The 16,596-nt window shown below is 39.0% G+C and overlaps 1 protein-coding gene, 1 long non-coding RNA gene and 1 other non-coding gene across 3 annotated transcripts in view; 1 reads left to right on the forward strand and 2 right to left on the reverse strand.

Moving 5' to 3' along the window:
* The window catches only part of SH3GL2 (SH3 domain containing GRB2 like 2, endophilin A1), a 227,630-nt gene that overhangs the window by 103,048 nt on the left and 107,986 nt on the right, over positions 1-16,596 (reverse strand). The window lies entirely within an intron of this gene.
* Positions 951-4,937, reverse strand: LOC120862504. Its single transcript, XR_005720790.1, has 2 exons — positions 2,155-4,937; positions 951-2,086 (listed from the first exon to the last, which is right to left on the reverse strand). It is a non-coding gene; the product is annotated as an uncharacterized LOC120862504 (long non-coding RNA).
* TRNAG-UCC lies at positions 6,127-6,198 on the forward strand. The gene has a single exon. It is a non-coding gene; the product is annotated as a tRNA-Gly (tRNA).

The following is a 16,596-nucleotide window of genomic DNA, read 5'->3' on the forward strand; positions in this document are numbered from 1 at the left end:
GGTGTACATGCGTTCCCAAACATGAACCCCCCTCCCACCCCCCTCCCCACAACATCTCTCTGGGTCATCCCCGCACTGTTTATAATAGCTAGGACATGGAAACAACCTAGATGTCCATCAGTAGATGAATGGATAAGAAAGCTGTGGTACATATACACAATGGAGTATTACTCAGCCATTAAAAAGAATACATTTGAATCAGTTCTGATGAGATGGATGAAACTGGAGCCGATTATACAGAGTGAAGTGAGCCAGAAAGAAAAACACCAATACAGTATACTAACACATATATATGGAATTTAGGAAGATGGCAATGATGACCCTGTATGCAGGACAGCAAAAGAGACACAGATGTGTATAGCGGACTTTTGGACTCAGAGGGAGAGGGAGAGGGTGTGATGATTTGGGAGAATGGCATTGAAACATGTATAATAACATGTAAGAATCGAAATACCAGTCTATGTCTGATGCAGGATATGACAGAACATCTTTTAAACTCACTTTTCCAAAACACCAATCATGGTTCATGAATGACATTTAGTTTTTACATCCTTCAGTTCAGTTCAGTTCAGTCGCTCAGTCGTGTCCGACTCTGGTCTCACGTCCATCAAGTCCGTGATGCCATCCAGCCGTCTCATCCTGGGCCGTCCCGTTCTCCTCCTGCCCCCAATCCCTCCCAGCATCAGAGTCTTTTCCAATGAGTCAACTCTTCGCATGAGGTGGCCAAAGTACTGGAGCTTCAGCTTTAGCATCATTCCTTCCAAAGAAATCCCAGGGCTGATCTCCTTCAGAATGGACTGGTTGGATCTCCTTGCAGTCCAAGCGACTCTCAAGAGTCTTCTCCAACACCACAGTTCAAAAGCATCAATTTTACATCCTTCTAGTCTTTCAATTCTTAAATGTTTCCCATACCTCTTTTTTTTTTCCTATATTACACCAATTTTTCTTTCTTTTTTTTTTTTAATAGACCAGGCCAACTGTTTTGGAGAATGTTACAAACTTCAGATTCTGATGGCATCACTTGTTTCTCTGTGTCTGTATTTCTTGAAATCTCAAAGTTAGGTGCAAAGCCTTAATTAGATTCAGGTTAATTACTTCTCTTAAGACTGCTTCCTAGCTGAGGATACATGCTTCATATTACGTCACATCAGAAGGCATACATGTCAGATTGTCCAACTATTATCAGTATCCAGTTTGATCAGTCGGTTGTTCTATGATAAAAATAAATTTCCACCTTCTCAATTAGGAAGCGTTTTGTCTCATGACAACTTAGTACCATATAAACATACTGATGACTCTAAAATCATTCAGTGATTCTTATCAAAATCATTTTTAAAATTGAAAGTTACAGAGTTGAGATTTTCTAACTCTACCTTTCCTTATACATTTACTAGGTGTCATTCTTCTGTAAAAAGTAAGCCATTTTTTGTTTCATTTAGTTCTTTGCTTTCTACCCTTAAATTTCTCTGATAAGTAGTTCAAAATCCTGCCTTTTTAAAATTTTGGTCTGCCTTTACTTGATATACGATCACAAAAGCAATCAAATTAAAATGAGGTCACACTGGATTAGGATGGACTTTAATCCAATATTAAGAGAAGAAAAGAGGCTAGGAAACAGACACACAGGGAAAATACACTGTAACGACAGAGGTGGAGATGGAGTGATGTGTCTACAAGACAAGGAACACCAAGGATGCCAGCAGCACCAGCAGCTAGGAGAAATATGGAACCTATTTCTCCCCTAGAGTCTTCAGACACAGGATGGCACTGCCAACACCTTGATTTTGGACTCCTAGTCTCCAGAACTGTGAGAGAAAATTTTTCTATTGTTTTAATCTACCTAGTTTGTAACTGTTACAGCAGCCCTAAAATACACATAGGTTTGGCCTTAATTCTGTCATATTTTAGGTAATATTTTGTTTTTAAGCACTTACTTTTTTTTTTTTCTACATTTGGATATTTTCCTTTGTATTGTCAGGACATGTATATGTGAATTTTAAAGTTACTTGAGTGTCCCAAGTTTATGAGAGGATGACTCGCTTCCAACTTCTCTCCTCAAAGAGAAGAAAAAACTCAAGAAAAGTTACTTGAGTGTCCCAAGTTTATGAGAGGATGACTCGCTTCCAACTTCTCTCCTCAAAGAGAAGAAAAAACTCATGCCCCACCTCCTCTGGCCTGACCCCTCCCCCAGCCCAACTTCTTCCAGGACAAGTCCAGTCTTCAGTTCCTACTTCATTTTTGGTCCCTAATATTTCCTTTACTTTCTGGTTCTCCCTGATACTCATTAAAATGTATAATTGCTATATTTCACTTAGCATGTCTAAGTTTTATAGCAAGATACATTTTTTTTTTCAGGTTTTCTGGTCTTACTCCTCTCAGAAGACTCTATGGCAGATTTTTCCTGTGTATATACATATACTATATTCATTCAGACCTCAGAGGGAGGCTTCCTTGCTGGATTGGAGACTCCATTTCCACTGCCTCCCTCCCTTGCTTCTGTGAGCCCCCTTGAAGGGGAGGGGTTATGAAATGATGGAAGGTTACAGCTCATTTTACCATGAGCAACGAAGGTCCAGCAGGAAAGGGCAGGCACACTGCACACGAGCACAGTGAGACACAGCTGAAAGCTCCATCCATTTCTCTAAGGCAAGCCTTCGAGATGAGTTCATCTGCCACTCTGTTGGATATGGTTCTAATATTAAAAACCGTTTGACTAGCATCTTTACACCATATGTTTAAGTCCTCAGAGTTTGATTCAAAATATCAGAGTAAGTGTTTTCTTTAGTCTGTGGAACATCTAGGAAACCATATGGCCTTATTGCTGACAAAATTTTAACATGGGCCTTTAACATTTAGGAGAACCTTCAAAACAAAGCACAGAATACAAGAGATTTTCCAAAGAAGGATAAAATAAAGGGAAAAGACAAAAAGATTTTAATGGCAAGTGAATCTGGCTAAAGAACAAAAGGTAGACAATAATTGGTAATCTTCAAAAAAACAGCAAAGACAGAAATGAGTACTAGCTAACCCAACCCAACCTAACCATCAGGGAAAAAGAGGGCCAAGGGAGAGAGCTCTAACAACTTCACAGTTCTGGTGAGTTTTCAGCTCACAGCTGCGTTTCAGGATATTGCTTCAGGCAATTTTAATTGGAGTTCCTGAACTTAAATTTTATTCTACTGGGAAAAAAAATATGTATATGGAAAAACACAATAAAAAACCATAAATGCACAGCAGGTTGGGAGAAATCTTGCCACATTTTCAAATACAATGAAAGAATGTGAGATAAACAGCCCATCCCCTCATTCCAAATGGGTTGAAACAATTAATTCAAAACAAACAAATTTTTAAGAAAATGAAAGAAAAGCAGTAAGTCCCTAACAGATGGGTCCTGGACACACAGAGGAAGGAGCTCAAGTTCTCTAAATATAATTTTGCCTATGTGTGGGGCCACATGTTCTCCTTTGGAGACCGTGGTAGCCAGAACTATTTTCTTCTTTCACAGAAATCACCAGCAAGTGTGACAAAGCAGGGTACTCTCATGCACTCTCACGGGGAGTGTAAATTGTTCCATCTATTCTGGGATGTAAATTTATAAGATGGGTCAAAATTTAACAGGTATATTTTTTGATCCAGCAACCTGATCCCTGGGTGTTAATTCCAAAGAAACAACTGAATAGGGTATTTGTTGTTACATAATGGTAAGAAACACTGACAATCACCTAAACACTCACTATTAGATAACTGGCTAAACAAATGATGGTACATGTCATCAGTCAACTTTCATGTAATACATAAAATGGATGGGATACCGAACCAGTGAGCTGCCCTGGTTTGAACAGTCACATGGTCTTTCCTGGGAGTTTAGGACAACACAGTGACATAGGCAAGCATTGCTGGTCAGACAAGTGGAGCCAATGTTCAGCATAGCAGGAGGGCTAATAGGCAGGAAGGTCCATAGGAGATAGACTAAAGCTCTTCCTACTTGAAAGCCAATCCCAGAGAATTTCCTCTTTGAACTGTGTAAACATGGAGTGGAGAGGACAGGAGAGGATATCCCTAGAGGGTAATACTGACATCCTTGTCAATCCGGCAAGTATATATTTCCATGGGTTTTCATATAGTTGGGATAAATGTAAGATGTGACCATTTGTTTCCTTCACCTTGAATGGTATGAAACAGTTTAGGCTGGTTGCACAGAAATCTAATAATATCTTCACCAAATGATTGACAGTGAATCCATTGGGGTTATATAGATGGAAATATTCCAGGGAATGTTGGCTTTTTATCCCACATGCCGTCGGTAATTTTATTTTTTACAGTTTGCCTATACTATACCGTCAGGAAAAGGATAAAGACTGAAAGAAAAAAAAACTGATGAAACATCTAACTTCTCTTCAAGGTCAGAAACACCTTCCACTGTACTTGTGACCTACACAGAACAGGAGCTTAAAGTACAATTTGGTCCAACTCCTCTACGCATGCAAAAACAATGCCAGAGAGCTTGTTAGATGACCCGTCCAGCATCATTTTATTCATCTAGTTTCATCTTTTATTTCCTTTTCATCTTTGTCAGTTATTTAATATTGAGCTGGCCAAAAAGGTCCTTGAAAACCTGAATGAAAGTTTTGGTCAACCCAGTACTTATCAACTCTGGCCAATGAAATTTTACTTCTTGATACTATCTCATACTACTTTAGTTTACATGAAGCCTGGGATTCAGAACCATTCTAATACAAACATACTCACACGGATGAAAAAATAAAAACAAAAACTTTTCAAGGAGTTTCTGCTGGTTCTCACCCATTCGTGAACACTTCTCAGATATTGATCTATCTATTCTGTTCTCCTTCTGTCTCCTTCTCTCTCTTACACACATACACACACACACAGACACACACACACTCGCCGTTGAGCACAAGAGTCCTCACTTTCATTAACCCAATTCCATTTCTACATGGACCAAAAATAGACATTGGTCTAAACAAAATTCAAAAATGCCACCAGCTACATTTTACTTTCCTGGAGCCACTGGTACAGAAAAGCTCATGTATTTGTATAGTCCAGAACTTACTGGAGCAGGTCTGGAAAGCTATCTCAAAGCTGATGTGAAGAGCAGTAATCATTGACCACGTGTCTTGGATTATTCCATAAGGCAGAAATTAAGAGTCAGATGGTACCTATGCTTTCTTAGACCAGACAATGGAACCTTGAGAGGTTAAGATTTTGACCAAAGCCATAAGTGAATAGCTGTATCTGGAGTTGGGTCCAGGTCTCCAAGTCTTCCTAACCAGGAGTCATCTTTAAGTTCTTCCACGATCCTCTAGAGAAGTATCTGGTCAAATATATCTAAGGCTGATGACAGAATCCTACTCACCACCTATGGAACAAGATTAGGGGTGAATAAGAGTAAGTACAGAAAGACAGAATGCAGAGGATGAATATGCTTTTCAAATTCCTGGAGATTCAATGTCAATCTGGTATTTCTTTTTCCTTTAAAGCAACATCACAACAATAAAGCAAATGAGAAGATAAGAAGAATGCAGGAGAAGCCACCCAGGCCACATAGTAAGGAGACAAGGCTTACAACTCCTAGTAGTTTCTGCATCTGCAAAATCGTGGGATGTTTAAACCCTTCTTGATTCATTTCAAGCTCAGCAGTCAAAGAGGCTGTTTGGGAAGCAATGATGAGGATTCCTTGATGAAATTATTAACAGAATGTACGCACTAGGGGATTTCTAATGAAGTTGCTAATACAAGAATTGTTTATGCCAAATGACTAAAAATGTTGCTTTGATTTCCTCAGGTTATGGTATGAACTTGAATGCTGGGACTGGCTACTACACTGATGGAGTTTATACAGAAATTCATTTGAGGATGAACCCAAACTGGAAATGGAAACCAGCTATGAACACAGAAGAGAGCAGACAGTCTGTGCAGCTGCTGGCAGTGTATCTGACCACCTCTTGGTACTCACATCCCAGTTTCCATATCCCAGGTGAACTCTAGTACCCATGTGGGGTCAAAGTTCCAACTACATTTAGTCTACTCCCAAGCAGTACATCCCTTCATATAAATAAATAAATATAAATATATATATATATATATATAATTATTTATGGGGCTTCCCTGGTGGCTCAGATGGTAAAGAATCTGCCTTCCATGCAGGAGACCTGGGTTCAATCCCCAGGTTGGGAAGATCTCCTGAAGAAGAGAATGGTAACCCACTCCAGTATTCTTGCCCAGAGAATTCAATGGACAGAGAAGCCTGGCAGGCTACATATAGTCCGTGGGGTCACAGAGTTGGTCACAACTGAGCAACTAACAACAACAACATGATTATTTATATATTTACATAATATATATATTTTTAAATCGCTTATTGTATCTATAAGAGACACTAAAGCTTCTATAATGCTCAGTCTCTCAAAACCACCCTACAATGAGCACAAGTTCAAGAAAGGAAAGGAAGGTAAAAGGATCACAGAGACACCATGCAAAGATATGTATGGAGCTCAGTTTAAGCTTTCATACCCACACAAAAAATGTGGAGGCTAAAACCAAAAAAGGCAAGCAAGGGCCCGCATCCCTGAGAGTCAAGGGTAATACATGCAAGCATGCTTTCTTTTTCTTTTTGTTTACAAAACTATTTTCTTTACAGTCAATTCAGGGGACAAACATAAATCTGAAATCTTTATTATAATATACAAATGCAACAGTGGTTAAAATATCCTTTGAGTTGCAAAGCAAGTTATCCTCTTTAAAAGGAAAAAAAAAAAAAAGGTATCTTCATGTCTGTAATATGGGCCTCCTGGGTCCTCCAGCTGCCCCTAGTTAGGATGGCACGCTTCAGAGCTGAGAGGGTTTTGGGATTACCCAGGGCCTGCTTGAATCAAACGGCTAAACAAGGGAGACCACAACACAGCCTGGACTGGGCCTGCGCCTCCTCATCTAGTGTTCCTCCCACCCCAACCCCCAGTCAATGCCAAGCTGCCTTTTAAAAATGCAACATCAATACAAAAGGCCTCTATTACTTATGAAGGTCATTCTAAGAAATGACCCTGATATTCCCCACCAGTTCCTTCAGGTAATTTATTTACTCGGCAGCAACGGAGAAACAGACGTAGAGAACAGACTTAATGGACATGGGGAGAGGGGAGGAGAAGGTGAGATGCATGGGAAGAGTAACATGGAAACTTACACTACCATATGTAAAATAGATAGCCAACGGGAATTTGCTGTATGTACCAGGAAACTCAAACAGGGGCTCTGTATCAACCTAGAGGGGTGGGATGGGGAGGGAGATGGGAGGGAGGCTCAAAAGGGAGGGAATGCATGTATACCTATGGCTGATTCATGTTGAGGTTTGACAAAAAACAACAAAATTCTATAAAGCAATTATCCTTCAACTGGAGAAGGAAATGGCAACCCGCTCCAATATTCTTGCCTGGAGAATCCCATAGACAGACAAGCCTAGCAGGCTTCAGTCCATGGGGTCACAAAAAGTCGGACACGAAAAAATAAATTTTAAAAAATGCCATCTCCAATTTGAGAGACTTCGAGATAGTTTGCTTTTCACGATGCTTCCATTAAAAAAAAAAAAAAAAAAAAAACTTGAATAGCTTTTTCCTGCCAAGAAGAAATTCTCTCCCAGCTCTCTGAATAAAGGCCAACCTGATGGAAAAGGGACTGTGATTATGTAATTGCCATTTGACCCACCACCACCACCACCACCACCACCATCATCAGTACAGAAAGAGCTTTTTACAGAGAAGGTCAAAGACTCCTGGCGAGCACCCAGGGAGTTCGGATACCTCCTGGTTATAGAAAGTTTCCATCTGTTGGAGTATACTGAGACCCAAGCAATCATATTTCTTTCACTGACACTAAAAATCTTACTGACTTAGTGAAAATAATCCAATTACTCCATTTGTATGCAGAGGAGAGGAGATAGGTAAAGTTTCTACCCTCTTGGAAATAAATATTTCCAATATTTACTGACACCTCAGGCATCTGATCTGCTGTGTATCAAGCAAAAACAAGCTTCCAGGGCCCCTGAATGTCTTTGCCATCCTTCATCATGTGCCTGTCACCATTTGGAGGCAGAGGGATTGCATTCCATTAAGAGAAAATGAAAAGAGCTTGATAAAATGGTGAGCTGAGAGATACCACTGAACATTCCAGAGTTTTCACTCACTGAATGAAGCCATAAAAACAGCCAGGGGAGAGAATAAGATGATATTTTGTATGACCTGGTTTTTTTTTTTTTTTTTTGCCTCTTTTCCCTGTAGCAGTCTCTGGCTATTTTCCTAATTTTTTCTTATTTGTTTATCATATAGTACTCTACAATTGTTATTGGATTTCCTCAAAATTCAGCATTATGATTGCTGTGAAAGATATTACTGAAGGGCTGCCTCCCTTACTCCATCCCCGACCACCAAAAAAAGAAAAAAAAAGCTCTACTCGCAAAACCTTTAGTGGGATCTATGAACATGAAGTTTGATGTTTAACTCAATTATTTTAATACCTCAGGGCACCTCTTTAGGAAATTCCTCATCCCCATTTTAACGGCACACAGAAATCTAAAGAGACTATGCTCACTTTACCTAGATATGGATATTTTCATTTCCACCTGTCAAGCACTTAAAATATTCACACTCCCAAATATTTGCTTTTTCCTTTGTTCATTTCAGCTCTACTGTCTCAGCTGAAAGAAAGAAAAAACAAAAAGTGACATTTTATAAATTGAACTCTGAAGGTTAATTGATAGTTAATACTGTTAAGCCGGTAGAGATATGCCCAGCATATAGCAAATCCAGGACTATGGTACAAAAAAGCAATAGTTGTTTTTAGACTAGAGCACTTGAGAAATTCCCCAGGAAAAAAAGGAACTAATGTTTTCTTATTAGCATAAAAATGGGCAGGCAGCAAGACTCTTGGTACATTCCAACAACAGCTCCTGTCTCCAAATTCCTCACCGTGATTGATTTTTCTTTTCTGAATAATGTGAAAGTTTCCAACTAACTAAAAGAGAAAACCACTGCCAAAGAAAATCCTGAAGAGTAGTAGGTATGGAAGAAAGTAGTAACATGAAAGCTAACATATATGTCACATAACTTCAGGCCATAAATACACATCCTAAATTCCCATTATACATTCAAGAATAAATTCTTCTATCAAAAGGAATTATCATAAAAATTTCCACCAAGGTATCAGTAGTTAATGTTACTCCAAGTATACTGACGTTCAATGTCTGTCCTGAGAGCCAAATGAGACCGCTTTCCCATCAAGGACTCCTCCATGCATTCTACGCACTTCCGGCTAGTCCATCCAGCAGGGAATGCATCAATTTCTTAGCAACTTCAGTTCTTACAAAACAATATTTGAGAAAAAATTATAAATTTTCACATGGCAATTCTGCTGCCCTCTTACACATCTATGGAAAAGCTTTTGTACAAAACAGTAGAATAAAAAACAATCTCACTTTTTTTGTTTCTTTGAAGAGCCTGTATACCACTCACATTCTACCAAGCAAAATAAAAACAAAAATATCACCTCTATTGCCATTTTACAAAGAAAAGCAATAACACCTTCTAAAAAGTAAAAATTCCTTATTTACTTCATTTCTGTGTATATGTGTGTATCTAATGCAACCAAAAGTATATCCATTAGGTTTCTTACCAGAGTTCAGGTGCTTGCCAAAGGACAACAGATTGCCAGCAATCAAAAAACTCAAAAAAGGACCCCGATTCATTGTACAAACATCATTTTTTGTTTGCTAATGGAGACAGCCAGCAAATTTACAAAACCCGTTCTCAACACTAGTATACATGTATGGTCCCAAGTGGCCAAGACTTTAAAATAAAAACTTTTTAATGTTAATGGACAATATGGTGATATGGTTCAAAAAATACCAAAAGTATCAAGTATACAGTCCCCATGAACATCAATACAAAAATCCTCAAATGTATCAGCAAATTGAATCTAGCAATTTATAAAAACTATATATTCATATACACATTGCCAAAGGTGATTTATCTTAGGTACACAAAGCTAGTTCAACATTCAAAAATCAATTAATGTAATATATTATATCAATAAGCTAAAGACAAAAAAATCACATGACCATATCAACAGATGCATAAAAATGATCTAACAAAATGCAATACCCACTGAAAACTCAGTAGGCTAGGAATGGAGAGGACTTCCTCAACTGGATAAACCATATTTACAAAAAAACCTACAGTTAACATCATATTTAAGGTAAGAAACTAGAAGCTTTTCCACTAAAATTTACTGCAAAGCAAGGATGTGTCCATTTACCACTCCTTTTCAATAATGTACAGGTAGTCCTAGCTATTACAAAAAGACCCCCACTCCCCACCCAAAAAAGGAAATAAAACGTACACAGATCAGGAAGGAAAAATAAATAAAACCATCTTTGGTTGCAGATGACATGATTGTTTCTGTAGAAAATCTGAAAGAATCAACAAAGAAAACTACTGGACCTAAAAAGCAGTTACACCAAGGTTGTAGGATACCAGGTTATTACACAAAAATCAATTGCTTTCCTATTTACCAGCAATAAACAACTGGATTTTAAAATTAAAAACACAATGCCTCTTATATTAGCCCACTCAAAAAAGAAATAGTTAAGTATTAATTACAACAAAAACATGTAGAAAATATTTATAAGGAAAACTACAAAACTGTGATGAAAGAAACCAAGAAGAACTAAATAAATAAATAGATATTCCTAAATAATGAAGATTCAATACTGTCAAAATGTCATTTCTCCCCAACTTGATTGACAGATTCAATCAAATTTCCAGGAAGATATTTTGTGGAAATCAACAAATTGGCTCCAAAGTTTAAATGAAAAAGCAAAAGACCAGAGGAGCTAAGCCAATATTGAAGGAGAAAAGCAAAGAGGATGGACACCCCTCAGTGGCAAGACTTACTGTAAAGTTAAACAACACAGGGTGGTACTGGAAAAAGAATAAGTGAGGATCAATGGGACAAAGTAGGGAAAACTGCTAGACTATTCAGGTATGACCTAAATCAAATCCCTTATGATTATACAGTGGAAGTGAGAAATAGATTTAAGGGTCTAGATCTTATAGAGAGAGTGCCTGATTAACTATGGAATGAGGTTCATGACATTGTACAGGAGACAGGGATCAAGACCATCCCCATGGAAAAGATATGCAAAAAAGCAAAATGACTGTCTGGGGAGGCCTTACAAATAGCTGTGAAAAGAAGAAAAGCGAAAAGCAAAGGAGAAAAGGAAAGATATAAGCATCTGAATGCAGAGTTCCAAAGAATAGCAAGGAGAGATAAGAAAGCCTTCTTTAGCGATCAATGCAAAGAAATAGAGGAAAACAACAGAATGGGAAAGACTAGAGATCTCCTCAAGAAAATTAGAGATACCAAGGGAACATTTCATGCAAAGATGGGCTCGATAAAGGACAGAAATGGTATGGACCTAACAGAAGCAGAAGCTATTAAGAAGAGGTGGCAAGAATACACAGAAGAACTGTACAAAAAAGAGCTTCACGACCCAGATAATCATGATGACGTGATCACTAACCTAGAGCCAGACATCTTGGAATGTGAAGTCAAGTGGGCCTTAGAAACCATCACTACAAACAAAGCTAGTGGAGGTGATGGAATCACAGTTGAGCTATTTCAAATCCTGAAAGATGATGCTGTGAAAGTGCTGCACTCAATATGCCAGTCTGGAAAACTCAGCAGTGGCCACAGGACTGGAAAAGGTCAGTTTTCATTCCAATCCCAAAGAAAGGCAATGCCAAAGAATGCTCAAACTACCGCACAATTGCACTCATCTCACATGCTAGTAAAGTCATGCTCAAAATTCTCCATGCCAGGCTTCAGCAATACGTGAACCGTGAACTCCCTGATGTTTAAGCTGGTTTTAGAAAAGGCAGAGGAACCAGAGATCAAATTGCCAACATCCACTGGGTCATGGAAAAAGCAAGAGAGTTCCAGAAAAACATCTGTTTCTGCTTTATTGACTATGCCAAATCCTTTGACTATGTGGATCACAGTAAACTGTGGAAAATTCTGAGAGAGATGGGAATACCAGACCACCTGACCTGCCTCTTGAGAAATCTGTATGCAGGTCAGGAAGCAACAGTTAGAACTGGACATGGAACAACAGACTGGTTCCAAATAGGAAAAGGAGTACGTCAAGGCTGTATATTGTCACCCTGCTTATTTAACTTCTATGCAGAGTACATCATGAGAAACGCTGGGCTGGAAGAAACACAAGCTGGAATCAAGATTGCTGGGAGAAATATCAATAACCTCAGATATGCAGATGACACCACCCTTATGGCAGAAAGTGAAGAGGAGCTAAAAAGCCTCTTGATGAAAGTGAAAGAAGAGAGTGAAAAAGTTGGCTTAAAGGTCAACATTCAGAAAACGAAGATCATGACATCTGGTCCCATCACTTCATGGCAAATAGATGGGGAAACAGTGGAAACAGTGTCAGACTTTATTTTGGGGGGCTCCAAAATCACTGCAGATGGTGACTGCAGCCATGAAATTAAAAGACGCTTACTCCTTGGAAGAAAATTTATGACCAACCTAGATAGCATATTCAAAAGCAGAGACATTACTTTGCCAACTAAGGTCCGTCTAGTCAAAGCTATGGTTTTTCCTGTGGTCATGTATGGATGTGAGAGTTGGACTGTGAAGAAGGCTGAGCGCCGAAGAATTGATGCGTTTGAACTGTGGTTTTGGAGAAGACTCTTGAGAGTCCCTTGGACTGCAAGGAGATCCAACCAGTCCATTCTGAAGATCAACCCTGGGATTTCTTTGGAAGGAATGATGCTAGAGCTGAAGCTCCAGTACTTTGGCCGCCTCATGCGAAGAGTTGACTCATTGGAAAAGACTCTGATGCTGGGAGAGATTGGGGGCAGGAGGAGAAAGGGATGACCCAGGATGAGATGGCTGGATGGCATCACGGACTCGATGGACGTGAGTCTGAGTGAACTCCGGGAGTTAGTGATGGACAGGAAGGCCTGGCGTGCTGCGATTCATGGGGTCGCAAAGAGTCGGACATGACTGAGTGACTGAACTGAACTGAACTGAATGGAACAAAATTGATGGCCCAGAAATGGACCCATGTAAATATCATCACCTAATGTTGACGAAAGAATCAAGACAATGAAATGGAGTAAAGAAAGTCTTTTCTGCTAATGGGAAGGGAACAATGAGACATACAGAAGCAAAAAATAATAATAACAACGTAAACACAGATTTTACACCTTGCACAAAAATCACCTTCAACAAATCACAGACCTAAATACAAAAAGCAAAAACTATAAAACTCCTAGATGAAAACAGAGGAGAAATTCTAGATAAACTTGAGTATGGCAATGGCTTTTTTATATTAGTTGTTTTGAGACATCAGATAGAAGACTGTGAGTGTCTCAGTTGATGAATTATTAATCTTAGGTAAGGAACTTGGTAATGTCTGCAGGCAGACTTCACCATGACAGAAGGACCAAACACAGAGATAGGACCCCCTGGAGTGTAACTGTTAACACCCTACTGATGGACTTCTTACAGTGAGACCACTGAGCCCAGGGTGGTGAAGGCTCTTTGCTGGAAGACAAAACTCCATGCTGCCTATATGCTCCAGGGACTCTGCCAGCAGCTCAGTCAGAGCGGAAGGCAACTTCCCACTCACAGGTGTTGAGAGACCCACTGCTGGACTAGGGATCCGTGTTCATGCTGAGACGCCTGCTTCCCAGACTTCTTGGAGAGGTTCATTGCTCTCTTTTCTATTTTCACCGCTTGACTAACGTGTGGTAACTGTGTGGAATAAACTATTTGATTCTTGAACTGAATATTGGCTCCATTTCCTGAGTCTCCAATCCCGTGATTCTTACCCAGCCTCACTGCAGCAACAGAACCACTTATCCCTCTTCTGACAGAAAACTAATGCCAGTAGGAGAGCTCTGCACCTTGCTTTCTTCCACACCAGTACACAACAAGCCCCCTCTGCTTTTTTTCAACACTGGCACAGTGACCCATGATCAACGTAGCACCATTACCTATCCCCTATTAATATACACGTGTATACACGGTCTCTCTCCAATACTCTGCCATGTCAAGAATGTAACTCTGCACAAATCAGTTCACATATAAGTAAGTATACCTCAGAATAAATTCTCAGAAATTGACTGCATTTGTAATTTTGACAGATATTTCCTAACTGGGCCATTTCTTCTAATGACTAAAATACCTCCCCTCCTCAGTATATGGAGAATTCCAGGCAAGAGTACTAGAGTGGTTGTCATGCCCTCCTCCAAGGGATCTTCCCAACCCAGGGACTGAACCTGAATCTCTTACGTCTCCTGCACTGGCAAGCGGGTTCTTTACCATTAGTGCCACACGGGAATCCCCACTCTTCAGTACATAACCTCAAAGATTATCAGGCAATTGATATGGATTGTGTAGTATTTTATAATAACTGTCAAAAGCATTTAAAATCATTAATTTTAAAGTCAAAATCAAATACTGACTAAATGACAAATGATGATCAAGGAAAAATGTCTAACATGTGAGAATGGAAAAAAGTACAATCTATTGAGTTACTAGAATAGCATGTTTGGTTTTTTAATAAAATACCAACTATGTCAGTGTAAAGTCTTCTGTAACTACAATTCCCATCATTTTTTGTCTGGACACAAAAACAGCAGATTTGACCCCATGGACTATAGAGTCCATGGAATTCTCCAGGCCAGAACACTGGAGTGGGTAACCTTTCCCTTCTCCAGGGGATCTTCCTAACCAGGAATCAAACTGGGGTCTCTTATATTACAGGCATTCTTTACCAACTGAGCTATAAGGGAAGCCCCAAGAAGAAAGCAGGTCAGTTTATTTGTAGGTTTAAACAAATCCAGTCATGTTTCACATGTTCAATAAATTAACTACTTTTGCTTTTTATATGTAGAAATCATATGCAAACAAATGGAAAAAACAAGCTTAAACTGACAAAATAGAAGGGACTCATTTGCAGACTACCCTGAAAAATCAAAGTTACTAAGAAATGCACTAAGTACTCACATTTTTCTAAGTAATGCTGGCTGTTTGTTTGGGTTTTTCTGTAACAGTTTATGAAAAAACCCAAGCAAGCTTATGTTTAGCCAACCCAATACTACTAACCAATTGTGTTATCTGTCCAAGAAGTAAATAAAATATCTTTAATGTTTTTATTGATAATGATGGTAATTTTTCTGATTGATAAGGTAAAGCACTAATGGACTCAGGGTTAGGAAGGAAGTAAAAGGGCAGTTCAGGTCTCAAAAGAAAGGTTCAAAACTGGTAAAAATCTATAAAGCAACAACTAGAACCACAAATAAAGACAACTGAAAAAATACCTGGACATGATTCCACCGGCAAAGAGCTCAACAATCCATAGCTCTGTTCACTGGAGTGTGTACAGCAGAACAATCAATACAAAGTGGCAAAACTACTGGGGAAGACAGGGAAGCAGCATGATCTTACGCCACACTATGAAGAACTTTAAGGCATTCTCCTGGGACTTGCCTCTTCTCAAAATTGCCACCTCCAGCGCCTAAGTCCTGGGTTTTGTTTTCCTCACGGCTTTTGTTCAGCATTCAGAAGTACTGAGAACACAGCAGGTGCTCACAGCATAACTGCTGATCGATCAATGGAACCTTCTTACGACAGTCAGGCTGCCCACTGCAGCACCCTCACAGATCTTTCCCCATAAACCTTATTCCACAGCCCCCATTATACTTCTGTATTCTCCCTCATCAGAACCATGCTCTTTCACTGTCCAGGCAATGCAAACAGTAAATCTGAGCAACTCATGCAAAAATGCAAATGACTACCATCAGTTTAAAGTCTTGTCCCTATAAACTCATATAAGGATACCTATCAATTCTAGAAAATAAAATTCAAAAGCTGTTAATTCAGGTTCCTAGGAGGAAATCGTAGGGGCCTAAAGGCAAAAAAAAAAAAAAAAAGTGCATTTTGACTTACCTACTTCGATCTTGTCTTAAAGAAGATAGACTATAATTAGATTCTTTAAGCTCCAGATCTATTTTGCCATAAGTTACCAGATGAAGATAGTTTCACCATTAATTAAATGAGAATGGAAGAAATGAGAAATGTGACAGAAGGAAAACGGGTTTTGTTCCTTTGCTAAAAATGTGGGGAAAGGAGAAACTGCTTTCTTTTCAAGGTCACATTTGCCATCTCTGTATTCTGTATAAAGAATCCAGTCTACGAAAAAATAAGAACTGAGACCATAAATTGGGAATAAATACTTCAACAAGGACATCATCCAGAAAAGAAATTAGCTGAACAGAATCAATGGCTTTGCCACAAGCATAATTCCCTGTTTTAAAAAAAAATACCATTATGTTCAACTGAACCAGCTTTTTATAATTGCAAAAATTATTCTGAATCAACCTTGACACATAACAGTCATAAAAACAATCTTAAAATAGTCATGACTTTAATTACAAAGACTTTCTTAGTTCAAAGGATCACTTAAGAAACCGTTCTCTAAAACTCCTGAGTCCAAAGGTTATA

Source organism: Oryx dammah, unplaced genomic scaffold (assembly GCF_014754425.2).
Source record: "Oryx dammah isolate SB20612 unplaced genomic scaffold, SCBI_Odam_1.1 HiC_scaffold_1, whole genome shotgun sequence".
Lineage (NCBI taxonomy): Eukaryota > Metazoa > Chordata > Mammalia > Artiodactyla > Bovidae > Oryx > Oryx dammah.